At 39.8% G+C, this 27,914-nt stretch overlaps 1 protein-coding gene across 2 annotated transcripts in view; it reads right to left on the bottom strand.

Annotated features, from left to right (window-relative positions):
* The window catches only part of GSK3B (glycogen synthase kinase 3 beta), a 150,419-nt gene that overhangs the window by 95,119 nt on the left and 27,386 nt on the right, over positions 1 to 27,914 (bottom strand). The window lies entirely within an intron of this gene.

Here is a 27,914-nt window from a genome sequence, read left to right as displayed (position 1 = left end):
TGCTGGGGCAGGGGAAGAAGGGGGAGAAGGATGCCAACAGCAGGCACTCAGCTGGTATCTCAACAGGAACCAGAGCACAGCCGGGGACAGTGCTCAGGATACAAGAGCACAGTGGAAGCTGCACAGGTGAATGTGCTGTGGCACAGATGCAGCAGCTTGGGGCTCCAGCCACTTTCCATCAAACGACCCAAGCCACTGTCACCTACTCTTAGCCCCACTGTTACTACCAATAGTGCTTCACCCTATTCAAAGTCTGATTTTGTTCATAATAGGAGCAAAGCTTTAGGCACTTTACAAGCACAGTCAGGGCACTTCTTGCCATTCAGTTGCAATAAAGAGCCCTTCAGGCTTGGGTTACAGAACCAAACAGGGCTGCAAGAAAAACTAGAACCTGCTGTTGCATAGCAGTCACCACAATTCTACAGAACCTGTTCTCAAGAAATGCCCATCACACCTGCTTATTAACAAACCTCTCCATGACTTTCTCCAGGAATTCTCTTCACTTCTCATGCATTTAGAAAAATCTTTCCAAGAGACAGCTTGATCAATAGCGTTGGTGTAGTGCAGGCAAAATGCTTTTTTGTTCTGCTCCAAAAAGGGCATGGAAAAAAAATTGCACAGCTCACTCTCTTTCCCCCCCACTGCCTGCTTCAAATATGAGTGCTGTTGCAAAGACAGTTATTATGATGGAGAAGTTATTTCTCTTTAGGAAACCTCTCCCCTCACTGCTAAAAACTACTCAGGTACAGCACCTAAAACCAGGCTCTGCAAAGGAAGCTTATCTCAGCTCTACCCATCATGCTGGTGACTTCTTGTGTCCGACTTACAACACACTTGTTTGTACAGCCCAGCACAATGTTTGCAGCTTGTGCAACGCTGTGACCTCATGATCAGCTTGTGTACCAAACTCTCCTCTGTGGGGCTGCTGCCTGTCCAATCCTCATCCACTCTCCACTTACACACCTGATTGCTCTTATCAAAGCCTAATAATCTGCATTTTGTCCTGACTGAACTGCATCCAAGGTTACTGAGCTCCCTTGCCAGCTTATCAAATCCTACAATCACAGTCACTATCCAGAGATTTATTTCCCAATGCTACATGAAATTTACCTAAGAAATTGGTGAAAAACTGGTGAATCCTATGAGACTGCCTAAAGGCCCTGCAAAAACCCACAAAATATCTCATCCTTTTTTTTCTTGGACCTCCTGTTATGCTCTAACAAAATAATCATTTTGTATGTCTTTCATGGGATTTCCCGTAGTCCATTGTTCTCCTAGATTTCTCATGAGAAAATCAGTTTGCAAACTTCAGAGTCAAGATACCCACATCTACTACTACTTCTTCTGCACCTACAAAATTCAGAAGAAAAGCAGGTGGCTTGACACAATTTCCTCCTGAAAAATCCACAATAACTACTACTCATCTCCTATGTTGCCTCTTAGGTTCTTACAACTTGCTTCCTTTTATGAGTACAACTACGCCATGAAACAAATTAACAAATCAAATATAAATTAAGTACATTAGTGCTAAAGGTGCCAATTACTTGCCAAGCAATACAGAGTTGATCTAGCCCTTCCCCATAATAGTCACAACAAGTTGAGATGCAGATTTATAGATTTGGAGAGAAAATGGGGTAGGGGGTAGAAAGGAACACTAGACAGATTAATGTCTTCTTACAGGGAGAGAAAGAAGCATAAATAGAAGCATACTAGCTGCATGGAAAATTCACTCTCCTCTTTGATAACTGTAAGAAATACAAGAAGGAAGTCACAAATACAAAGAAATCCTTTTTTCTATTTTTGTAAACAAACTGAAAGTGTAACTCTCAGAGCACCAATGCATTCTATTTGTCCAATTATTCTATTATTATCATCATTCTAACTTACCAAATATACAAATGAGTTATATCTGCTTTACTACAGCAATCCTCATTAAATAAAAGGTAATCTCCTACCTGCTCAATTTTGAGGGGCATCTTTTTTTTCTTTTTGGCAGGGTTCACTAGACCAGAGGATTGAGATTGTTGTTAATGAGTTTTATTCTCCATTTTTCCAAAAATCAAGACTAATGAACTCTTAGAGATAAAAATAATTGCCCCTGGCACCCCTGGTTGAGATTTGAAGTACTTGATATCAAGAGATCTGCTCTAAGGACTTTCTTCAGAGCTGCAACTCTCTCAGGGACCTCCTTGTCCACAAAAGCAAACCCTGAATTTCAGGCCACGTCAAGTGTTTTATCCCAACATGCAGCACACAAGCTGCAGCCATTCAGCCAACTTTTCCAGAGTTCAAATGAAAAACCAGTCAGCTTTAGACACCTTCCTTTAACTCCACAGGGAAACAGCTCCTACCTAAACTTGCTGAAATCATCAGTGCTTAGAAGTGTATTCACTGGCACTTTAAACACTACACCAAGAATTACTTTGTTTCTTTACCAGAATTTACAGAGCATTAAGCCTCATAGAGCCTTCTCCCATCTTTCTGCTTTCAGGAAACAACAGTTTTTGCAAACCATCCACAAAACACACCATAAGGACTCCAATCTTTTAAAAGTTAAGCCAGTAAGAGTTTCAGTTATATTCTATTTCAGTATTGTTGAACCTGAGAGGATATAGGGTAAAATTCACCTTGTACCTTTCACAGCTTTGATCTCCAAGAATAAAACATCTCACTGCTGCTCAAAGTATACAGATATTGTGTTTGTATGGCAGCAGCATCCAGAGGCTCCAAGCCTGTTTTGCCACTCCTTGCCACAAGACAGATGTAGGTACTGCTGACAAGATCATACACAGTTCAGAATGGCTATCCCAGTTTTAATTGTCTGGACAGCAAGCACTGACTTGCCAGCCAAACAGCACATGAAGGAGTTCACTAAACAGCTTTCAGAAATGCTGGGTTTAGCCTCAGCATGATGGAAAATGGTAGAGAGGAAACAGCCCTGCCCAGCAATCTTCAGTACATCCAAAGAGAATACTAACAGCAAACACCAAGAAGCATTATACCACAGCAAGTCTCAAAGAGAAGCCTAGACAGTTCTTATCTCATTCCCTTCACCTCTTATTTTGTTTAGGACTGTCAGACTCTGTGACCCCAGTGGACAGGCAGGCACCAACCAAACACTGAATACTCTCCACACCTTTGACTGTAAGGTCTACAACAGAACTAGGACATTAAATGGAAAAACTAAAGGAGGAAGAAAGGACTAAATAGCAAAATACTGAACAGCTCCTATAGCACAGCTCACATGAAATGCATCACTAGCACGTGTCCAGAGGCTGCTGTTTTCTAGGGCCAACAGCAATATGACTTTGCTTTACTGTAACCAAAAAGCAAATTCATGTGACTATAAAATCATCATCTATGCTAACCACCTTTATAACAGCCAGGGTAGAAGCAAAAGGATAAATAAATAGTTATCACATTATAATACACTTGCATTTGGTATTTCATGGAAACCCTTAAAGCATTTCCTCACACAGTACTGATGTTTAGCATCCATGATGTTGTATTTGGGTTTGAGTTTTTTTGATTAAGAGCTTTTTCCACAATTCTGATGTGAAATTGAGAACAAAATCCAGACATTTCAGCTTCCAAGTGCTCTGATTAATCTAGCCCACTTTCTACCTTTAGTACATGATGACCACATGGACAAATCAGTGCGTAAAAGCACTGCTGAAAGCAGCAAATACTCATCAGCTTGTGGGAAGAAATGAGCATACTCCACTTAGAAGACCACAGACCATCAGTGCAAGCTACAATCCTATTTTTGCATCTCAAAAACAAAAAAAGGAAACCTATGGTGGCATATGGTTTTGTTTTTACTCCCGTGACACTGGGGATCCTGCTACTGGGCAAGCATTTTGTCACACATACCCCACCAGCTGCAGATTCCTTCTGCTAAGCTCAAAGGTGACCACCTGTAAGTGTACTGCATGTATACTTTTGGCCTGTGCCAAATGAGGTGTCATTCAATAAAATTCACTTCAGTCCTCAGGGACCATGAAAGGCATCCTTTGCTATTGATCATCCACACACACACCTTCTACTGAATGGGCCTGGAGAAAGTCCAAAATTATGTCTGCCCTACATCCCTTTAGCTGTTTAGTGTCTGACTGAGCAGTGAAACCACACTTTAATGCAGAGATCTAAGAGTGCTTTTTTAGCTCTCAACTCTATATGTGGGTGCCCCCTTCCTCCTTTTCAATGTGTTTTACAGTTGAAGAAACAATGTATTAGTACAATGATTACAGCAGCTTTACTTCTACTTCAAATGCAACCTTGATCCTTTGCACCATCTACAAACTCCACCTTTTCCTCTCTTTTGACTTTGTTTCCTCTCACTTCCCTCCTCCTCCTGCTGCATTCCTCCTCACCAGCATGCTCACAGGCTTTTCCATTAGATATTACCTAGGTTGTTTTAAAATCCTAAAAGAAAACTTTACAGACATACAAGACACTCTGTACAATGTCTGAGGTCACATAACTGTGCTCATTTAAATAGCTTCACTGATTTGTTTCAAATCTCAGTGTCACCTCCCTACTAAGACATGGCTCAACATTAAGTCACTTGACTATTTCTCCCCTTCATAAGGCTTAGCTGCACTGCTTCATCTTAATTTGCTCAATGCTCAACAGAGTCAGGAGTCACTTCCACAGAAATCTGACACGGCTGGATCCAGCTCCTGCTGATGGGATTAGGTTACAACCAGTAGCTGACACAACTACCTAGAAAGAAATGAGCAACCAGAGGGGGATGGAAGTTTATCAGAACTGCAGTAGCTCTTCTCAGTTGTGGATAACTGGACAGTCAAAAGATCTGACTACTTTGTGAAAAAAATGTTTTAAGAGAAAACTTTTCTTGAGCTATCTGCTAGAATCTGGTGCTCATCATCACATAAGGCTATGGAATAAAACACCTGACTTCTCAGATAATTGTTCATGGTATGTGAGGGAAGAAGGAGGTCAGCAGCTGCTCTCAAAGTCTTTAACGTGGCCAATGTATGCTTGAGGAAACAGTGTCAGCAGCAGAAATCACTACTAATTTTCTTTTTCTAGTTAATTTTTCCTACTACATTTTTTAAAAAGTTAGTTTCATGAAGAGCTAATTATTATGAGTCAGTACAGGGGAGAAAGTATTAAAATGGTATTTACGAACTGTTTTACTAGACAACTTCCTTTTCTCATCAGTGAGCTGCAAGAATGTTACCTAGTGGGAGACAAGATAAACCTAGAACCATACAGAATCACAGAATGGTTTGAAGGGACATTAAAGCACATCCAGTTCCAACCCCTGCAAGCATCAGCAGAGAATCTGCACTTGAGCAAGCTATTCCAAGTCCCATCCAGGCTGGCCTTGAACACTTTCAGGGACAGGGCATCCACAGCTTCTCTGGGCAACCTGTTCTAGTGTCTCACCACACTCACAGGAAAGAATTTCTATGTATAATCTCAAGTTTTCAGTTTGAATCCATTACCCCTTGCCCTATCACTATAAGCCCTTGTAAAAAGTCCCTTTCCAGCTTTCTTGAAATGAACATTCATAGACCAAATCAGAAAAACTCAGGGAATCAAAGAAAGGAGTCTTACAAAACACAGTGCCATTTGGTTTTTCAATTTACACCGAACAAAAGGAGTCCTTGGAATTCCAAAAATAGTTCAGGTCAAGCATTGAATAAAAACCTGTAAGTGTGCCAATCATCACCCAGATAAGGCAGATGCATTCACTGAATATTTATATACCCACACACTTGTTTTAGCACAGAAAATGTCACTTGACTTCCTGACTGTAACTGAATACTGCAATAAAAGAGTGGCCATTAGACATTACTTAAGATCAGAAGAATCTCATGATTTGTACCCAAGGATTTTGGAAGAGCTAACTAAGAAGTCATTTTTGAAAGGAATCAGAACACTCAGAGAACTTCTAAGATGGATGGGATGACTCATGCAATCCTGTTATTTTGACAACAATTTTGGCTTAAGTGCCACATCAGTTACGTTAATAATGAATAAAGAAGTAGTAAGGTACTTCACAGAGACCCAACTGCTGGATTCCATATTGTTAGAGACTACAGGTTCATTTAGAATGAAAAAAAAGATAAAACCAGTGACGCACAAGCACTGTGACTTCTGTAGGGCTTCTAACTTGCCATCACATCACAAATTAATGAAGAAACACATATACAGAAAGAAAAATGATTATTAATCAAATGATAATACACTAGCCCATAATTGCAAAATAAAATATAATAGGAGGTGCCACCAGCATTAATTTTTGCCCTCGCACTTACTGTTTTTATTGACAATCTGAAAGAAAAGCCATGAAGTACTAAGACACAAGATTTAGTTATGCACAGGGTAGAGATCCGTGAAAAAGCAGCCAACCTTCCTTAATAACCCAGGAGCAAATTAGGCAGAGGGATCCAGAACCCAAGATCATCACTTGGCCATGCAGCCAAGTCATCCAAAGAGTGCAGTCATCAACTCTGACTTGCAGGACATCCCAACACAGACAGAAGCACACACTGTTACTGAGACCTAAAGTAATCCTTAGATGTATAAGCAGAAGTACATCAGACAGACAAAAACACCCCAAAAACTCTTTGCTATTTCACACTCATTGAACAGCTACTGGAATAGCATGCTCAATCCTGATAGCTGAAATTCAGCAGTGATGATTCAAAACACTAGAGATTCACAAAGAAGCCTCAGACATCATAAGGTCAGCAAAAATACATTACTTTGAGTGAGACTTAAGAGTGCAAACAATTTAAGTCAAAGAGAAAGCTGGAGGATTATCTCTAAAAGGAAGAAGGAACAGACACTTCAGAGAGAGCTCTGATAGGCAGGTGGAGGACATAGTGCAAATAATGACTAGAAACAGAAATTGCAAGAATTTGGGACAGAACTGTAGGTGGACAAAATTTCAAAAAAAATAATTTCCTTACTAAAAGCTCTGAAAGATAGGGTTATTTTTGCAACACAGATTTTTATTTTAGACCACAATTTTTTTTAAACAAAAAATACTGCTGAACTGCAACTGCTAGGCTTGAAATAAGAAAGCATGCATACAATTAACATGATGTCTCTTAGGGCCTAAAGAAGGTCACAAAAACTCAATACCCACAGAAATAATTTCTTTCAACTTAGCACTAATGCAATGGTGTCATAACTCAATATTAAATATGCCACTTTCCACAACAGTCCAAATCCGAAATCTGCATTCAATTTAAACAAAAACACAATAAAGTGATAAATAATAAAAATGTGAAGACTGGCAGGTCATTCTTTGGCTTTATTGCTAATGATCAAATTATAGGCACAGTTAAGTATGTATCAATTCACTTCAGCTCAATCCCAAGACAAATAATCAGGACAAATTTCAGCAACAACTGCCAAGTCAAAGATCACCAAGTGAAAAGGTTTCTAAAAAAGCCTGAAATCAAAGTTGCCATCACCTCTAGCTGGACATAGAGGAAGGAAGTAAAAGCAAAATTGTTCATTCCACTTGTACCAAGTAACAATGCTTTTTACATGTCAATCATTTGAAAAAGTAATTTTTTTTTCAAAAGAAATTTACCTTGCAGAAGGCCAAACCTGTAACTTCAAAACACCGTAGGCTCTACATTTTGCTCAACAGTTTCTAAAATGGCAAATTCAAAGCACTAAGGGTTAAGTTTATGCAGGAAAGAACTGAAAAACTGATCAAAAAGTAAACAGAATACCAGCGACTGATTTCTGTCTAGTGAAATAAACCATCCTATCACTACAAAAAAAAAGTCAACTGTTTAGAAAGGTGATATAACATTATTATAAAAATGAAACTGTGTAGCTCAACTGACCTATTTTTGAGGTCATTGTGTCACTAAAAACAAAAAAAGAAACGAAATGTATTTCCAGCAGACTGTGACAAGTAATGGAATGACTCATATGCTTATATTTGATGTAATAAACACATAAAATTACATCAAGATGAGTAGCTGGAAGAGCATCTGCATTTACTGCATCCCAGTTCAGACATTCAAAATGCCATTGGGGCTTTAAGTCTTTCTTTAGAGGTAATCACAGACTTTTGGAGGGCACATTCAATTCACTCCCTTTGAAAGCTTAATGCTAAAGATCACAAACAAATATTTACAGAATAAGGAGGGCAGCGAACAGGTTCCAGAAGATTCACATGATAAGCTTGTTAAAATGTCCACTGAAAGGTTACATGAAATTCTCAGGCACTGACTTTCTACAGGTTTTTACATCTTGACCACGGAAGTCAAAGTGAGCACAGCACGGTGTTGGCCATGCAGTTGTGCTTCCCTACTCCAGCATAAACTTGACTGTGAACAGTTTAAAAAACAAAACAAAAAACCCAAGAGGAAAAAGGATGGGAAGAGCTCTGTTGATCTAGCACAGATGCCTATCACATTGGCCATCAGATGACCTCCCTGGATCCAACTGTGGCAGATGGGATTCCAACAATCAGCTGCTTATATCGGCCACCATGAAATCCCAGCAAGTTAACACCCCACTGATTTATAAACCAAACAGCTGAATCCAGAAGGGATGTTTACTCACAGCACATGAAAAAAAAAAACAAAAACAACTTCATTTTGCTATAAGCTGTCCCTCCTACCAATGTGTAATGTGGTGCCCACACCTTTCTGAGGCACATTTAAGGTCTGTGCTACCCATCTCTAACACAGAGCTTGCTTCAAGTACTCTTTCAGTTATGGCAAACATAGACCAAAACCATACATTTCTAAAGAGAGCAGCAGTTACCACTCAGATAGGGAAAAAATTCTGCACAATTACCTTGGGAAGTACCATAAAAAGAAATTTTTTTTCTGTGACTAAACAAAATATCCACAAGAATGCTTACACTTATATTTCTGCTTTGGAAAAAAAACAGAGAAACATACAATTAAGGTAATCTAAACACTGGCTGCCAGTGGGGTTTCATAAGCAGTCTCATGCTTGTTAACAAGTTATTTTTAGTAGGCACTCTTTCTGTTCTCCTCTCTCTCCACCCACATGCAGAAGAACCCACCCCACAAAAGCTGTTTAGCTATATAAATCAAATTTAAACTTAGATGAGGTGATTCCACAGATTAGGAAGCAAGTACCATAGCGATCATAATAGATTTTGTTTTTATGATCTTAGATCTGGTCATTTCAGCCCCAAAAAGCTTACAGGTTAAATGCAGCACAAGAGACAAGAACAGAGATAGGGAATGAGCAGAAACAGTATGACATCATTTTAGCATAAGACTGCAGCCTCAGTAGTATTCTCTTTTAGCTTTTTAGCTCCGAGTTGATTGCTAGCTGAGAAATTCAGCCCATACAGTACTAGGATTTCTTATTTGAAGTTTCCTTTAGTTATTCTTTCCTCTTATATCATGAGGAACATGATTTAGCAAATATTTGCCAAAGACAGCTATAGCAGTTCAGCTGACACAGAGTACCTTATAAACCCCTGTAACTGAGCCCTGACACGCAGAACCCCGAGTTACAAACATATCGTGTTTATCCACTTGTTAGTGCCATTCAACAGCTGACCCTGAACGAGTCTATCCGTGTCTTCTAGCAGGGCTGAGGGGTGAATCCATTGTTAGGCTACTGACACACCTACTTTAACACCAGAACTTCCACCCCTCAAAGAATACCAAATAATAAACAGCTCATCTGGGGAATTCCCAGGCGGTCTACAAGCTTCCCATCAAAATATCTGGTATGACCTGCAAACTTCTCACTGAAGCAGTTTCTTGCAAACTGCGTAAGAAGGGAGGCTGTCTACTTGCTGCAGACTTCCCTAACTGCAATTGTTAACTGCAAATTAAAATTGAGTTTTTAAATCAAACAATTAAATGTACATGTCACCGAGACAAGCACATCTCTGACCTCTGAGAACAGACATCACCACTGTTTTTTCCTTTTCATTCTGTCTTTGCATACACCAAGAGGCTTTAGTTCGTAAGAACGCACCATTAAGCGAAACCCACAGAAAGCCAAGTTGCCAAGACCCTCTCTACCACACACTTGCACAAATTAAGAACATCTTAATACATCTTAGAAGGAGTCTCTATTCTCCTAGTGGAGGTTTAAATAAAATGTCTTTCAGCTGTGTTAATTACAGCAGTGCTTAAGTATGAAGTGTGACTAGGACCCCACTGCGCTAGGCACAGCACCAGGAATAAGAGACAGCTCCTGCCCCCACTGGGAGGGATGGCCAAAAAGGAAATAGGCTAAAGGAAGAAGAAAATAAAGCAAAAGCTAAGGAACAGGAAAAACACCGGTGAAAAAAATCCAAAATGTCCCAACCCCCTAAAATGCTAGCATTGAAAAGTGCAGAGAAGCAGAAGCAAGAGCAGAGAATCCAGGATAGAATTTGGAGCACGACTGTAAGCATATTAACACTGAGCTCAGAGAACCCACAAGTGAGTTCTCCAGGGGTGTGAAACACTTGCTGTCACCACTTCTGCAGGCAGCCCAGGCAAGCAGAGCTTCTGGGTAGTTCTCTGTGGCCTCTGCAAGCCTTGCCAGACAGTGGAGAAAGAAGCAGGGCACAAAGCAAGCAGTTCCTCATCTGCTGGAGTCTCCCGGGCAGGTGCCTTCTGCCACGCTGTGAAGCCAATCCTTATCACAAAGGAGCATCCTCAAACCTTGAAATTCTTGTCTAAAAAATGAAGAGTAATATCTGTATTAATGGATATCATAGGTGGACTTGGAAATCCAGGTGCAACACCCATGATCAGCAACACTCACTTAACCTGCAAAGCTTTCCTGGCAGGGCAAAGGACGAAGCTCTCCCCCTGTAAGAGCCATGAATTCTAACATATTTTTCTGCTCTCTGAAATATTAGAGGACTCTCCTTTCCTTTGCAATTTCTCCTTTCAGTCAAGTACTCCATAATTATGTCATCCAATTAGGACCTGACATGTTTTCTTACTCTTAAGCTTCACTGAACACATCACAAAAATACAGCACATACTTGTCATGCTATTCTCTCTATGACCAAGAAACAGCATCTTGGACCCAGAGTCCAAGACAGCGAATGAGACAGATCAAAATCAGAGTGAGGAACAGATTGTTTGGAATCTGAGACAGCAACCAAATCCCAAAGAGAAAGACAGATGAAGCTAGTTATGAAAATGCATTTGGTGACTATCTTTTAAGATTGGAGAAGGAGTAAGAGAACTGCCAGCTGCTGAGAGCCAACATCCACCTTGGATAGGAAGTACAGTAAATAAATAGTCAAAAATTAGTAGGAGCCAATCTGAATCCCTAGGATGACCATGAGCTGAGGTTAAACACCATTCTAAGACTGAAAGAGGCCATTGCAACTGTTTCTCCAGAAAGCAAAATCAAGTTGTGCTACCCTGTTCAAATCATGCTGCAGAGCACAGATCATCTTTAAAAGACTCCACAGCCACCACATCCATCTCAAATTACTGCTTCAGATTGTGCCACAGAACAGCAGAGGAATGGAACAAGTCCATTTAGGTTAAAGATTGTTTTCAATTCAAGGAGAACGTTATCTCAATTAACATTAAGAAACTGTAGGCATGCCATCAGTGCAATGCAGATATTTTCCATGGCAGGAGTAGCTATCTTGGTGAAGGAGCTATTATTACAGATGAGGCAGCATTGTAGAAGCCAGATGCATAAGCTATTCACCACTCGCAAGTCCTGCTTTTGAAATTTATTTATTTTTTAAAGTAATAAAAATAGTAGAGCACGAAGAGCAAGAGAACTAAGTGTTGGACATCTCCAAAGCTATTTAAGGTAACAAGAGAAACTACAGCTCATTTTCACATTGTACGTAATCTGATCAAAGTGGGGGCCACTGCCAAAAAAAGATGGTCTTACTTCCCACTTTTATGTTCCTGCCATAGCAAATCTGGCAATCTTGTAGCCTGAGGATGAGTCAGTTTAGCCTACTGATCTGACAAACTAATCCATCTCCAAAATAAAGCAAGCCTCAAATCAGCAAGCTGAACTGACTCATCTTGAGGACAGGCAGTTGCTAGATCTGAGGAAAGCAAGGACTGGGAACAAGCCTGTTCCTCACTGCCTGTACTCCCGGGAAAGCCACGCTAAGTGTAACACAAACCCACACCCCAAGGCACGGCAGAGCTGCAGTCTGTGGAGGAGGGGCAATCCTGGCCCTCCCGCCCCTCCCCGTGCCCTGACACCGCCCTGGTACCAGGTATCAAATGACTGCTCTCTGAAGGTGAGCTGCATCCCAACTCTCCCAGAGGAACACAACTGCCTGCCCAAAGCCATGTGAGCACTAGGGCTGGCAGAGCAAGGAGATGGAAGCAGCCTGAGTAATTCATTGCCATGACAGCCTGTGCCAAGGGCATCAGCCAAGCTCTGGGCTTGGGTGAACCAAAGTGGAAGCACCTGGGCACCACATTGCCTGCCTTCTCAAAGCAAAACGCAAGTCGATACTGCCAAACAACTGACATTTCTACTATGGTTAAAAAAAGCTCAACAACCAAGTTACGTTACACCAGCACAGACTTCTATTCTGGAGAGTAACTATGTTGCCTTAAAATGCATGTTTTAGACAATAAAAAGTATCATTTTCTCCTATGGTTTCTTAAACCTACCAAGAAGTTTATTCTTTTTCTCTCAGAAACAATACACCTATTTCAATACAAATTTCTTCCCCAGTGAAAGGACAATAATATAATTCAAACTACAGAAGATGTCTCCAAATATTTTATTGTAATATACAGATTTTAGGAAAATAAAATCCTCTAAAATGGGAGTAAGTTTTCTCTAGAAAGAAAAACATGAACAAAAGTAATACTTCTCTTAAGAACAAGCCCAGGCATCTGGGGACTTAATTCCCTTCTGCCATCATATGAGCAGACAGAGGCTTTCAGGGAAAAATACACATACAGCTGAAATTTTTGAACTGTTCCTGTAATTGTTTGTTAAGGAAGACTGCTGAGGCTTGAAATCCTAAAATAGAGACAGGTATCTGGAAACAGGGGGAAGAGAGCACCACTTTTTTAAGGAAAGATTCCTTTCAATCTTGCCAGTAAGAGGAAAAATAAGTAACAAAATCAGACCTTTCCCAAATACTGTCGCTTTCCATACTGGACAAAGGCAGTATCACTCTTGAAGACATCACAAAGCAGAAAATAGGTTCTACTAAGTAAAAAGCCTAAAAAAACCATGAACAGTTTTTAAGGCAACAAACATTTCTGTTATCTATCCATATATATACATGTATCTGCAAAAGTCATATACCTATCCAGAAGGGGCAGTTTCTCAAGGGCTGCTGTTCCAAACTTACATAGGTTTTGAAGGCACCTAGGCTTTTTTTGCCAGCAATACAGCAAGTTTTCTTAATTACAAGCTTGACTGTCTTGGAGGGAAGACAAAACAGGTCTTAACACAGCTAGCTTTTCCTTCTCTTCCTGCATACACCATCCTAGGAATCTCTGGCAAGATAAACCAGGTATTATGAAGCCAGGACTGAGTGCATGCAAAAGATTTCAATTTTCTAGAAGGAAACAATGGAGCCTAATATTTCTCCCACTGCTGTTACAGCTGGAGAATAATGGCAATGCTTTATCTTGGTCCAGGTAAGGAGGCTACTTTCAACACAATAACAGACATCTGTCTCAGAGGAGAGTAAATACAGAGGAACAATCTAATGTTCTTGCAGACAAAGGTTTCATTACCTGCCTCAGAAGATGGTAACAAAGCACTTTGAAGAACACAATTTCTTTAAAATAAGGACTCATATTAGAAAAAAAAAGAAAAAAGATACTCAAATATGATATTGATCAAGAAAAAGAAAGCACATGGCTTCATCTACTCCATTTTCCCTTGTCTTACAGCAGCAAACAGTATTTCAGGAAGAGTATAAAACAGGACAAACTTGCAGGGATAGCTACCCCAGCACCCTCCCAGAGCTCAGCTATAGGTGTCTTGGGAACTTCCTAAGCCAGAGGCAGCATCTCTGGATTTTTCTTCCTGAGTTTGCAAACCCAGCCCAGGATCTGAAGATAATACACACAGTGAGCCAACCAACCATTTCTACATAGGCATAAGGAGAAGGGACATCTCTAAAGAATATCAGTGTCAAGACTATCCAGTAGAAAGCTGAAATTTTATCTCAACATCTATAGTAGCAAGTAGTGACAATTCTGTTCTAAGACCAGGATGGCTAAGGCAAGTGCCAGCTAAGGCATATTACTCAACATCCAGGCATTTTTTATTACATGGGATTAGTCTTCATCTTGCTCATAAATTCATCCTGGGACAGAAACAATATAATCTAAACTGGTGTCTTTAAATAGACTAAATAAACTAAGATCAAAGACACTTAGCATGAATTTGTGAATAGGAGAGGGTCACAACAACATAAAATAACGATCAAGTAGCAGTGAGCATGAGTTGAGAAGAAAGTAATTCTTGAAAAGGAGCATATAGAATATGCTTGAATGCTTGCATTTTGGCTGAGACAGGAAGTCTCAAATAGAAATTATTTTCCACAGTAGCAGCCACTCAACCACAAACCCACAATGAAATTTCATTAAGACATTACAGCCTGGCACTGTAGGAGAGATAATGAATGCATAAATCAAACTTATGGGAGAAGGATTTTGGCAAAGGCAAGATGAGACTCATCATCTTAAAAAGCTATGTCAAAACCCAACAAAAAGCAAAAAAATTGCTCGTGTTTCAGCTTAGATAAAGTTATGACAAAGTACACTCTTTTTTTCTTCTAGTAGAAACATTCTTCTGAAAAAACATGTTTTTGTAACAATCAAATCAGTAATTGTCCTTTATCTGCCAAGAAATGAACCCGGGACTCTGTTTTTCTTTACGCTTGCATTTAAGAAAGCATCTAACACTTCACTTGGATCCTTGATAAAAATCAAGCAGCCCTACAATTCAGTGTGCAATTAAAAGAGCCAGCTCTTTTCCCAGTATCTTCCTTGAAGCATGTAATTGAGTTGGTACATAATTTTGTAATTAGTGAAAATGTTTGCAAAATAATTATTTTCTCTGTAAGAGGACCTGAAAATACAGTCTACTTTTTAATCCAAATACTGTTCCTTCTAGTTTGTCACATCCAAAGAGTGACAGCTAACATGGCAGATACAAACTACCGGATGTAGCGCCTGCTGCCTGCATCACAAACAAAGCAACAAAGAAAAACCTTTCAATATTTATATGTATTGCTCTTATCCGAGGTGGTTAATGTGTGCATTCATCAAAAGTAGATGGGTGGGAAATATTCAAACCCAAATTCTTGCCGTTTCCAACACCAAAGATTATGGCAATATTGAGACTACTCAAAGATGGGGTTTTTAGTTTATTGCCATCTATCCCATTGACAGACTTTCATCTACCTTTACTATTAGCTCATTTGCCAGGGCAGCAGAATTACTCCTCAGAAAACTGGGATCAGATGATCAAATGGATGTGAGGTATCACATTTGTATAGGATGAATAAAAATTGGCTTCCTCCACAATTCCAAGTACTTCAGAAGGTCTCTTCACCACTAAAGAATCTAGACACAAAATGAGGCCTTATGAGTAGAAAGCCAGGGCACTCTATTACAGAATTAGAAATTGTATCCAGAGGAGAAAATGCCCTTGGTAATTACAAGACCTGTGGCCTTTAAGGCTTGGAAGCACAATGTGGCTTATGCAAGAAAGCTCTATCAAATTAACTATAGAGCCATTTCTTTAAACCAATAAGTTCTTTATTTCCTTGATATATTAAAACAGGAAGATCTACAGCTAAGATAGGAACACTTTCCCCAAACACAGGCTTTGAAAACTGTGAACAAAATCATAAAGTATCTTAGGTCTTCATGCTCATCTAAGAAACATCACTAGGTTAAAAAAACATCAGTCACCAGAACAAACAATGATAGCATTCACAGATTTCCACACAATTAGAAAAACATCCTGAGAATACCACTGCAGTGGTTTTCAACATAGCAAATTAGATAAACACTGGTTTTAAATAGTTCTAAGTTACTCCTTTAAATTTCACAATCCATCCCCCTACCACTTACCCCATCAGATACAGAAGTCCCCACAGAATCCACACAGGACAGATCAATGCAACATTGTCTACAAAACACATTCAATCTGTTGCCACGATCCACAAAACACAGACAATCCATCTTCCAAAAAAATCACCGGAAATCGGTCCAATTATGAGAAACGAAATACTTAACAGGATTTTTCTGTTATGACAAAAATTAGTGAATATACAGACACCTGTAAGCTTCCAACAGACAGGTTGAGCTCCAGGGTTTCACAGCCATCATTCCCATATCCAAAATGATGGCTGAGCTTTGGCACTAGAACATCCCTTGCAAGTAGGTAATCACACACTGGTACAATGTATTGCAGTTTTACACGTGTGTGGTCTTTCACATTCTATTATTTCAGCATCAACGAGAGCAATCTGAATGTAACATAAAGGTTAATTGAAGCAGAAAAGCAATTTTCTGTCTTCCATATTTCCTGTCAGGATTCAATAATGACTCACTGTCACCAACACAAGTCTTTCTAGATCAAAGCAATGCTACAGGAGTTCAATATTCTATTATCATATCCTGTGGCCACAAGTCAACATTTATTACTGCATATTACACATTTGCACTTAAACAATGACACTGTACCAGAAAAGGGTAGCAGTGAACTTCAGGAAAATAATACCACAGTTGTCACAGCAGCCACAACTGCAAAGCAACTTTTTATGAAGAACAGGATTAGCACTCCCAACTTGATGGGTTTTACATACAAACTTACTGGTTGATATTGTAGTTGCATGTTGCTTTTGTCTGGTAGCTAAAAAATCAGATTAAAAAGTCTCCCACACACTGTGACAGCTTTCCCCTCTATCATAATCCATCACACACTAAACCATGCTGATGAAAATGTTTGTGTGACTATGCTATAAATACCAATGAAGAAAAGGAAAGCAACCTATGTTTTTTAATTAAAAAAATACATTTGCAAGTCTGGATCATCTCACTATCCGGCTTCACAGCACAGCTGTGGAAAAAAAAAACTGGCAGGGAGGATTGAACAGGTCAGGGTCAGACAGCCTTCCCCACTATGAAAACTAATGTAAATCTGTACAAAAAAAAAAAAAAAAAAAAGACAGCGAGAGGTAAGGGGTTTGTTAGTCTTAACACAGAAAATTCTTGTCACTATCAGAAAAGACCTGTAACACAAGTGCTAGGAATGGCTCAGCAATTGTGTCAATTTTTTTTTTTTTTTTTAATTTCACCAGAATTAATGTACTAGAACTGTAAATCACATACATATTTACATGAAGCCATCTGCCCAGTTTGGGTCTAATCTGCCCTGTAACACAGTGTAGTTAAAAATCTGCAGGACTGCTCTAATTATAACTGAGTTTTCACTTCATATTATCCAAACCTATGCTTCTGGGCACACTGAGTCAGGAGAGGAAACTTCTCATTACTTGCACATTTTTCTCAAGTTCTTCAACAACTGGCTCTCCAAAAAAATTCTCCAGTGAGAGTCTCTAGGGGTACAGATGGGTAAATGCAATCTCCATCCATGGCAAGATTGCAAATATTAAGAGCACAGCAAACAACCTGCTGAAACAAGCTGAATATGCCTTTGGCTAAGAGGAAACCAGCTAGCGCTCCAAGCAAACAGGTAAAAGAAATCCAAGGAAAACATATACTTGGACTTTCAAAAAGTTCAGACTACTCCTTTAACAGCCTATGGCAAAAAGTCAAGGCTATAGAGGAAAGATCCAATTATAGGCAAAAAAGCTGGCTAAAGACTAGGAAGCCATGGTGAGACTTAATAGTCAACTTTCCACTACAGAGAAGAGTCAATAGTGGAACTGACCTGGCAGCATTGCTAGCAATCATTCTATTCAACATCTTCACTGACCTAGATAGAAGTGCACAGTGAAATCCTCCAAGTCTGCAGATAAAGCTAAGCTTTTTCAGGTCAGCCAGCTGCAATGGCAGTAACTATGAACTCTGGAAGGCCCTCACTAAACTGAGTAAGTAAAGTATGGCAGATGAGCTTCAATGCAGAATGCAAACAAATCTATGAAAATAAATAGGAGGGAGGAAAAACATATTAGGCTTCCATACTGAATTTATAGCTGGAGTTTAAAATTCAAAGAAGTGATCCTGAAGTCATGACTGACAATCCTGAAATTACAGGCTCACTGTGCAACATGCACTAAAATGTCATCTAGATATTGGACATAACCAGTTCTGGAAGAACTCAGAACAAGGCAGAAAGTGATTGTGCTGCTATGTAAAAATTTAGTGCACTGCAGTCTTAAGAACCAAGATGTGGAGACAAGAATAGCATATGAGCAGGGCAAAACAAAATTTTAAAAGGTATAGAAATGGTCAATTAAAGGATTAAAGACAGAACAGGTGCCTTGGAAGAAAAGACTGAGGAGGCTGGGGCTCTTCAATATGAGTGCAAGATGATGGGAGTGGGAAGGCGTAACATATTCAACACTTCCTTGAATGGCAGTAAATACTTGATGGCAGTGGGTAAGATCAACATAACTAGTAAAGAACACTGGAAGTCTGTTCTCTCAGGATTGTGAGCAGACACTAAAGGGAGCAGACAAGGATGCAGCCTCCGATGTTCCCAGTCTGATGACTGGATCCTAGAAAAGTGGGAGGATAGTGAGTCACAGAATGGCCACGCTCACTTGCACTCCCTGAACAGCAACGCGACTGCCACAGTTGAAGACTGCATATTTGGCCATACAAACACCAAACACCTGATTCAGTATGGTACTTCTTACCTTCTAAATCAAAACTGGAAAAGAAAATGTTAAAATGAAATATTTCAAATGGGCTTAGTATATCAGGAAAGCTTATTAAAATACAATTTCATTATCTAATTTTCATTGTGTTCTTATAAGGAGACAGACCTCAGAAAAACACAGATTCTAAAGAAGGTGTGGGGAGAAGCTTGGTTTTCAGGATAGAGAAGAATGAGAAGGAAGATACAAAGCTTAGGTAGTTCAATTACACATTACTCTGGATACTTAAGAGTCAAGAAAAGCTTGGTTCCAAAACAGCTATACACCTCTGTGCCACAGGCTCCATCTCTGAGAGTTTCAAAATCAGCAAAGGCAGCCCAGGTTAGAAGTCAGCTGCCTGCTCCCAGCTGTGTGACCAACCACAGTTATTGCTCCTTGATGTCAACTCAAGGGAATTCTACCCGGAGTAAAACACACCTTTAAAAGGCTGTCTGATTCTTCATGAATCCTCTCCAGTTGAATCTTAAATTAGGAGGAACAGAAATAACAAGCTTAAAACAGTGAGTCACTGGCCAGTATCTCAGCTACAGAAGTTTCTTCAAAAGAGACATGGCCACATCAAGCACCTGCACATGGCTGGTTTCAAATACTAACAAACAAAGCAGGCTCGCTGCTGTTCCCCTCTGCACTCTATGAGTGCCACAGAGCAGGGTGATAGTGAGGCTCTCATCCTCATTTCTCCTTCTGAACAGATCTACAGCCTGCTCTTCTGACCCAAACCTCATTTACTGGGTCCTTTGCAGCTGGGCAGAGCTGTCTCCTCCTCTGGACTGAGCTTCAAGGCAGCAGTACACGGCCAGTACACCTTTATATTACTTTTACCTTGTTCTTTACAAGATGGTCTGAAAACAGCTTTCAACACCACACGAGGCTGTGATGGATAACAAAGAAGACAGGTCTGGAGCACACAACCTCTCCTTCCCCTGAGACAAACGCTTGCATAGAATAAAACTCTTACCCAGTGGTCAGTCACTGGACTGAGCTGAGACCTGGCAACACAGATAGACCTTGAATGAGTACCTGCTGTGATCAGCCATGCTGCCTGCAAAAACAGCTGCACTTGTAGGACCAAGTGATCCAGTGCAATTCTTGCCTTGGGTCAGCACCCTGAGCCCTGCTGGAAATGTGTTTCAGTGGCACCTTCCAGGGCCTTGGGAAGCTGTGGAGACCAAACCATGCACCAGCAGAATCTTCTACAAGAACATGCTCTCTCTCACTCCATTTGCAGACTGTGAGGAACAAGCACCCATGGCAACAACAGAGAAAATGTAGGAAAAATTATTTGGGGCTTTCTCATGTCTTTAGATTCTAGTGGAAGAAATGACCCATTAAAGTGGCAACACAGAGAACTCAGCCTGAAGCTCTATAACCACAAAGAACAACCACTTGCTTAGGAATACCAGCACTTGTGAATACCCCAAACACTACAAAGGTCCTAAAGACCAAGGGTTTCATCCTCACTTAAATGCTTCAACTGTCATTTTAACAACACCTCCACATATTTAACAACAAGCAGGTATAAAAGCAACAAGCTCTGTTTTACTAAAGAATTAAATTAGGAAAAGTGGGGTTTTTTCAGTAAGTCAGTTTCTGTCCATGTATTTAAACTAGGGTACCTTGGACGTCTACAACTCTCAAATATTACATTTCATATAACTATGATAAGCATCCATTCTAATGTCTTTGCTCACCTTGGGGTGGAAAATAAACACCAAACCAAAGTAAGAAAAAGTCAACCGGACCTTTAAAAGAAAACTCCTAGATGACAATACACTAAAATCCACCAAATTACCAACTAACAGGTATCAATTTCATTTGTTTTGCCCCAACACTGCTGCAAAAATTAGATTTACAACTTTCTGAAAGAGTATTTCAAGTCCAAGCATAAAAAGAAGTTCAGCCATGTCAAGAGTCTTGTGGAGCAGGAAGCAACCCTCCCAACTCTTTCATAGAGGTATGGATGGAACTACCATGTTGAAAAGGCATGATGGAGATAATACACTGTTCAAAAACCCATTTGTAATCACTACATGCACACAATTTAAATCCTTATCGCTGATCACAATAAAAGCTCCTTGAAGAAACTGTTTACTCCACAAGACACACAGTTCTTCCAATTCACAGGACATTAAAAACCTCAGTGTTCTGATGGATGGGTGTTGAGAACAATGTTAAGATTATGGGGTTTTGCAATATATCCAAGCCATTCTAAGTATATAACTCAGGATTTTCCATATACTAACACTAAATACTAACCTGTAAATGCTTTACTACACACACTGCACATTTTTATTCTTCAAACATAAGCCATTTCCTGAACACAGTGTTTATGATATCGCAGTACGAAAGTCACTGAACCTGTTACCAGAGGCCACCTACATCTTCTGCTTGCATGACTTCAGCTCATTTTATTTTTCTGGTGTTACTTATGCCTGACCACATACCCTTTAACAGTTTAACAGGGTAACTTTTGTGATTAACTCCAACACTTAAATCATGTTCTTTTTCAAATAAAGTGATGTAATTATAAAAAATATAAAAAATATTTGTCGTATAAAAAAAATACAACAAGCCCAAATGAAACCGTAGTTTTGTTCTATGACAAGACCAACAGCCTTCTTCCAGCGAACAGAAATCAGCAAGATGATCAATTTCTGCACTATTTTTATCATCACATATTCAACTGGAGGAACTGGGAAGGCATTCCATGGTTGTTTAAGTTGTATGGCAGTCTATCTATAGAATCCTCTATTCAGGTAAGTTTACCATACTGTTTGGAGAAATATTGTAAGTGATAATCTGGAGGCTTTTCCAAACACAAATCAGAGTAACAAAAATAGAAAGGAAAACACCAAGAATTACTTATTGTAATGGGCAGAGACAACACATAACAGAAAAGAAGCCCAGGAATTAACACAAACACTGAGATTATGTCAATTAACTAACAGAGATAACAAAAAAAGTGATAAAATCCCTTGAAGTTAAAAAGGCTACAAAGCCCTGTGTTTATTACTACCACCTGGAATAGGCAGCACTCCTTTTTATAGAGTCTGAAGTTACTTGATCATACCATAAACTCAGCTTCTCTTAAAAGCAACCCACATTCATAATTAAGCAAGAACCCTGGGGAATACAAAGAGGCTTAACCTTAAAGACAAAAACTTCCTTGTCGCACCTCAAGCCTGCAGAGTGTCGCAATTCTGTTTGTGAACAGTTGACAATTACAACAGTAGGCACAACAGGCAGCTTCTGATTGTTTCACTGCAAAACATGCCCAACTAGAGCTCAGCACATTTTGGTTTACTCAGAGGGCAAGCACAAGTTCAAACTCCTATCAAACTGCACTATATTTGCTTCACAAACCTGGTGGGCTTACTGAACTTAAACTAAAATGAACGTTTCCAACTTGCATAATGTTCAAGACTAGTTATGTCCACCTAAACCTTATTCTACCCAGTTTCATTATGTCTCTTGCCTGATTTGTATTCCCATATCCTTTCTCCGTTTATTCCAGTTGCTCTTCAGATCTATTTTGCTCCTTTCAGCTCTTCTCCTGTCCTGCTTCTTCCCTATCTGTGACTTAGAATTACAGCCAACCTCTAGTTTGCTCCTTTCAATTCCCTCAAATGGGAAAGTGTATCTCTCCTCATACCCAGCCACATACTCCAGTCCATCTCAAGAGGTGAGTGACAGTCACTGACCTTCTTCCAGCCTTCTTTGCAGGTATACAGCCTCCCTGTGACTCAAGGCAAATTCAAATTTGTGTACGAATCACCACTGCTCAGATAAAAGCACAATCAAATGCTGGTCTACAGAGTGTCTATCCTGCATCTGGGAAAGAACCCATCACAACTCGTAGTCCCTAACTTCTGTGCAAACAGCATGATCTTCCCAGCAGTTACTGAACATCTACCCTGCTTTACTGCAAATTCATTGAACAATCACAAACATCCTGTGGCATGGGGACAATAATTGTTCATCTTAGGCTTTAAAATCTCAAAGAATTTAAACTCATCCCACCTAAAGGCCAGGATGCAAAAAATCAGTTCCCAAACTGTAAAGAACTACAGACCAAGAGGCACACAAAGTTGTTGTCCCCTCACCAGCTCTGGCACTCCTGAAACACACGAGCCAGAGGTAACAGACCATACCTGCAGTAACCAGTCTGATGCCAGGACCAGAGAGAAGGCCACCAGCTTGCAACCTGGAAACTGCTTCCACAAAGTCAATTATTAGATTGTCATTACATTAAAATCCAAGTCAATTTTAGCCTCTGGCTACCTTTTAAAAGGTGCTTCCAACCCTTGAAGTCAAACTACCTGGCAGCCAACAACCCATTCAGATTGGTAAGATTGGTGTCCTCTCCATTTGGTGGTATCTCCAGGTACATCACCCGCTGCACCACTTTGGTATACTTGCATGTGTATATGCCTCAAGACAACACCTCTTTTTTGCAACATATTCTTCTTTCAGAAGTTGAGCAAGTGCTTGTAAAGTTTCCAGAACTCATAGAGAAGTTGAAAGCTCCTAATCCAAGTTTATGGGAGCAATTATAGCAGCTTTTGAGTGTCATTTTTAATGCCTTTGGCATAGATGCTTTTTAAAGGATGGACTAGAAAGCACTGAGTAAACTATTTCTGTACATAGGTAACAAAGCAACTTGAAACATTTCTATTTCTTATACAGCAAAACACATTATCTTCTCCCAAAAGGAATACCAAATTCTAAAACTATTTCTTAAAGTATCCCTTCACTAACACACATTTTTCATTTCATCCTGTAATTCACACAGCTGTTAAAAATGTCTTTATAATACAGACAAGTTATCAGAAGAAGAGTGTCATATGACAACTGCAGATACACCTTCCACTTATCAAAGCATTCAACAACGTACAAACAACATATAAAGCACACAAACATGAATTATTCACACTTAATATTAGGAGAACGAAGCATGAAGTAAGAAAGAGTACTACCCTGCACTACCTCTCCAGCTACTTGCATGGAACGAGTGCTACTGCTTACAGACAACACTTAACTTCCAGGAATGCGTCTAAACTAAGACAGCTTCGCACTTCTCACTGGATTGCCACATCTCCAAATGCCAATCTGGAAGAGAGAAGCTGATTACTTCGATGATGGCAAACAGCAGAACTGATTGTGCATCATTTCTGGAACTGCTTGCTTAATTTCAGAAATCAGCTTCTTTCAACTGATTTTTCCAAGCTGAGTGTAGTTAGAAGAAATGCTACACTACCACTAGCACAGGCTGAAGAATGTAAGCTTTATGCAAGAGCTTTCCAATTCTTCCCCTTAAGTACAAGTTTCAGCACATGAGGTGAATGCCTCATGTGCATAGAATTATTTTAAATGCCAGCTTTCAGCTGGTCTCTGTTAGGCTTGATATCCACCTAGCAAAGCAAAAAGCTAAAAATCTGAATGCCCTTAAACACCAAAATCATTTCCTTCATAAAAATCACTCCTAAGAATTATCTGCAGTTATAAAAAAAATTAACTGAATATTGCTGCACCAAAATCTGTCAAGACTTTGCAATGCTGTTAATTCCACCTTTAAACTAGTCACAAAATATGACTAGTACACACAAACCACAAACCACATAGTTTAATTAGGTCATATACGGACAGCAGTATCTGACTAGGCATCATGTCTGTATTTAAGACAATACCTAAATATAAAACCTGACTACAAGTTTCTACACTCAGCAAGTCAATTGGTACGCCAGAGCAGCTACTCTTCCATGAAAAGCTCCAGGTACAAGTAACCAGCTGCCAAGTACAGCTCACCACATACTAGGGTTTGTCTGAAGCCTGTTTACCTATTCCATTATCTTAAAAAGCAATGGTAATGCCAACAGAGATCTGTAGGTACTGCCAGGATTTCTTTGGCAAGTGCACCCATCTTCCATCCCCCTCCTTTCCTTATAGTTGACACAATTTGTAATCCAAGTGTAATCTTCACTGGTGCCTGAAACAAGCACGTCACCCTCATTTGTTTGTTGGTTGAGGAGAGAGGGGTGGTAAGAACACATTGAAAATCACTAAGAAGAAAGTGTTATTTTAACGAATGAAGCTGAGGCCTTGCTCTTTCAAGTCATAACTATAGACATTGACTTGCAAAAAATCCCCACTCTTTGCTGTCTCTGGTTTTATCAACTATCAGTATGAATGCAACATGAGAAACTGTTTCAGTAGTGTTTTCCAGCCCCTGCCATGATAAAGCCCAGCTCTAAGCAATTTTAACCTACTGTCACCATTATATGAGGCAAGTGATCTGCACACAGACCTGTGTCTGAGAATCTGACTGCAGGTTTCCATCTAAGGATGGAAAGTGCTACTCAAGGAAGGATGTCTGCCAGCCCTCCAGGACAAACATGCAAGTGCCTTTAGTCTAACTATGCTGTTATGGGTGTGGTTACACAAGGCTGCTAAGGTGGCCTAATGCTTAATATTTTGCTGTCATCAGAGGGGACACGCCCTTCTGCCCTCCCTCTCCCCCCAGCCATACAGTCTGTCCCGTCCCTTGTCATCATAGCTACAAAAATAAGCCAGTTCAACTCACTACCCCGGCAGAAAACTGTTTACTCTCAGAATTAACTTTCTGATGAATAAGCAAATTCAACCAGCTCGCTGTGTGGTCATTGAAGCTCCAGGGAGACCCTATAAGAAGGAGTAGGAATATGACCACTAGTGGAAATCCATTTTGATAGCATGAGAAAAAACTGCAAATATAAATAAGTACCATTTACTCCAAAGGGTTTTAAAATAAATAAGGGTATTTTTGACCTACCATACTGTTACTGCTACTATGTGTTCCTGAAAAATCACTGAACAGAAAAACAGGGAAGCTGGCTCAGAATCTGTTACATAATGTCATTGATTTAGAAGACTTTCAGGGGTAAACTCAAATAGGCTCTGACCTGAGTAGTTCTCTAAGAAAAGTAATTTCTAGGCCTAAAATACACCAGAGGTGTGCACTGTGAGTAGAAAAACCATTACAATAGAGGCTTGTCATTTCAATGCCCTCTTGAGGGCATCTACTTATTTGGTCACCACTTCTAAGAAAAATAGAAAGGCTTATTAGAACAGTCTGCTGGCTCTCTCCTGTCTCATGAGCAAGGTGCTGATAGAGAAGCCATTAATTATTTTGTTGTTGTAACTTATTTCATTATAATTTACTGATTCCAGTGGCAGCTGGCTCGTCAAAACTGACTTTATCAGAAGTTTCACATCAGGTGTTTTATTAGAGATACTGTGACCAAAATTCATTTGTTCAAATGATGAAAAACTAGCCTTCTACTATGTGTATGACTCATCCTTAAGTCAGGATAGACACCATTTCTCACAATCTTTACTTCAAGTGGTAAACAAGTAGTGACAAAAACAAGAGTTACAGCCAATGTATCACACAACAGACTGCACTGAAAGAATGGCATCCCACGCACTTCACAAAGAGAAACAAGAAAGGAAACTTCATTAGTAACAACAGAAACTGATGTGCAAGATGCCAAGTCAACAAAGGAAAGCTCAGTAGCCACAAAAGTAGTGATACCTGGAGAGAAAAAGGAACATGCTTTGTGGAAGGCAGACAGAGAACAATGAAGGACAACTAAGAGAGCAAATATGCCAAAAAGGAAAACGAGAATATGCTTACAAAAGAAAAAGGAGAAAAATAAAATGCCACATCCCTTATTAAAGTTTTAAAATAGAGTAATGAAATTACTTTCAATCAACTGGTAAGAAATGGTTATTTAGACAAGGAAGACAAAGGGAAAACTACCATGCTTGGCAAGACTGAAAACACAGAATAGATGAAAGGGGCTAAAGCAGTCAGGCTTCAAGCTCAGATTGTTGATTCAGTTCAGACTGAGTTATACTGGCAAATCTGAGTAGGGAAGACCTCTAGCTTGAAAGGAAATCACCCAGACTTCTCAGAAGTACACTCAAAAGATTTCTTCTCTCCCATAAACAGATTAAAACTAACAAATGTGGAAGAGAAGAGGGGAGGAGACCACAGACAGAGTATGAAGTAACTGTACTCAGCAGGGATTCAGGAGCAAAGAAAGGAAGAGGATGTTTAGTCACACCTTCGAGAACTACTGAATGAAGCTGCCCTACCTCTTCCTACCTAAATTACTTCAAACTTGCATAGAACAATGCATACTGGACTACAGTGCCTCAGTACTTAACTAAAAAGAAAAATAACTTATCACATACTACTTATGAACTATTTTCCAGCTACGTTATGACCTTTGGAAAAAGCAGATTTCTACAAATCTTAAGCAGTCCTTGGTAACATTCCCTTGGCTGTACAGAGAAGTCCTATGCACACTGCAATCTGTACCTCTGAGCTCAAGGGGAAGAACTGGAGTGTGGACCCAGAAAGGATTATACTCTGGCAGCATCCTCCTGTCTTACTTCTTACTCCCCCCACACATTACCACAGAAAGTAGGTCCTAAATATAAAACACTTACAATCCATGTTACAATTCTTTCCCAGTCTTCTGAAGGAACAGTCTCAGGTGGACTGTGACTCTCTCCTTCAGAAAAGAGACATGCAAACAACCCACCATGTAGAAATTATGTGATTGAACTTACTATAGAAATAGTGTGCTACAGCTTTCCACCATGCCCTGAGATAGTTTCACTCTCTTTATTGACTTTCTTTTCCTGTGGCTCTGAATGTACACACACAGCTATTGAAATTTAGCATTTCACTCAGCTGACCTGCAAGGCTTGGCCATGTGTCCACACCCTCGGGTCCCTATCACTGTAATACACAAGGGCTTCATAAACTGTAACTGGCCTCAGAATATCTGATAATATAGGAAAAGACCATTAATCACTTGTTTGAGTTGAGGCACTGGACAAAACACTATTTGCCTGCATCAGACAGTAGTATTGCCTGAACAGTAAGAACCCTACCATGGATAAAATCATAAGGCGATAAAGGTATTTTTACATGGGTGTAGCCAGTTTTACATGGAAGAAGAAATTGCTTGTGAGATAAAGTTTCTCTATACTGGCACAGTGACCACATCAGAGCTTTGCACAGCATAGGCACCACTTCCTA

This window comes from Agelaius phoeniceus, chromosome 2, assembly GCF_051311805.1.
Source record: "Agelaius phoeniceus isolate bAgePho1 chromosome 2, bAgePho1.hap1, whole genome shotgun sequence".
Lineage (NCBI taxonomy): Eukaryota > Metazoa > Chordata > Aves > Passeriformes > Icteridae > Agelaius > Agelaius phoeniceus.
This window is presented reverse-complemented; position numbering and strand designations above follow the sequence as displayed.